Below are 1,677 nucleotides of genomic sequence, written 5' to 3'. Positions count from 1 at the left end.
TAGAACTAAATAATTATATTAACTATATTTTAGATTTTATATATTTAAAATGAATGTTTATCTTATATTTAATTATGTTTATCTGTAATTAGTTACACGAATTTAAAAATGAAACTTTAATAAGTTGTATTTACGAAAAATTACTTGTAATATTAAATTTTAAGTAATATGCATCAATAAACAGTACCTTATGCATAAAAAATAGTTTTTAAAAGTTTTTGTTAAATGCTTTATAATATAGTATAGATAAGACTGGTTGTAGTTTGTAAAAACATCTTAATCTTGAATTTTAAGTAATATGCATCAATAAACATTTACTTTATGCATAAAAAATAGTTTTTAAAAGTTTTTGTTAAATGTTTTATAACATAGTATAGATAAGACTGGTTGTAGTTTGTAAAAACATTTGAATTTGAATTTTTTTTAACAGTCATCAAAATTTTTGTTAAATGAAAGGCATTTTTGTCTTATTATCATTTTTTGTCTTTTATTCAATCAAAAACGACACGATCAGAATTATAAAACAGATTTTGAACGGATAAAAGACAAAAAAAAATCTATAAAGTGACGAAAATATCCTTGGATAGAGGGATCTATCTGAACATTTTTACAAATTAAGATGACCATTTTATAATTTTAAAACTATAGGAAAAAATGTTATTTTTTAAATATTTTATTTTGATGATTAAGAGGCCGTTTACTAAACATTTACTTGGTAAGTATTTACCGGATAAATTTCCTCATCGGATTAACATGAGAAGGGTCAAGAATTTTACCGGATAAGAGCGATGAGAATGATGAAAAGTCTTACCCGGTAAGTGAAAATGACGACTCTTACCCATGTAAGCGTTTACTCACTAAATTGTTGCATTCGATATGTTTTGACATCTTACGCATCAAAATAATGTTGACTTCTATAAATAAACACTTATCGGATAAGCAATTGGATCTAACGTCCCCTCATTGCAATCCAAGTTAATTTCACCAATTTGGTTTGATATTTAATTTTTTAAATATTAATTATTTATGACTTCATTTATTGGTTGAGAAGATACGATTTTATGGATAGTGATGAAAGCTTTCTTATATGCTTTTTTTTTCAAACTTTGCGTTGCTTTAATTTGACTTTTCAAACCTCTCAAATATGCATGTGCGCTGTCCAACTTGATCACATGGGACACTTTATTATATGCCATGTTTTTAACTCTATAAAAATTTCCGTTAAACAAGGGACATTTTTGTCTTCTCATATTTTATCGAACTTTTAAAAGATAAAATACATGGGTAATAAATCTGTGAAGCCTGTGTTTCCGGCGAAGGACTGGGTCACGGTTCTAGCAATTATGGGTCATGGTGACTTTTCTCGTCCTCGATCTGATGCACGAACTACTGTTTTAGTATGTGACATGTGCGAGTCCCACGTTGGAGATGTCATTTTTTGTTCTCCTTGGGATCTGTCTCATCGTGAAGCTTAAGGTGAAGAGAGCAGTGGCTTGAAAATTTGAATTGTCGTCAGTTGTTGCACGGCTGTTGACGGTGGGGTTTATGCTTTTGACGAGCTTTTGGTTGTTCTCCCCGCTGTTGATTAAGATTGATAAGAAAGTGGTGGAGGAATTTAAATTCTTTGTTTATTGTATAAAAACCATATATATATATATATATATATATATATATATA

Source organism: Cynara cardunculus, assembly GCF_001531365.2.
Source record: "Cynara cardunculus var. scolymus isolate 2C chromosome LG 8, CcrdV1, whole genome shotgun sequence".
Taxonomy (NCBI): domain Eukaryota; kingdom Viridiplantae; phylum Streptophyta; class Magnoliopsida; order Asterales; family Asteraceae; genus Cynara; species Cynara cardunculus.
This window is presented reverse-complemented; position numbering follows the sequence as displayed.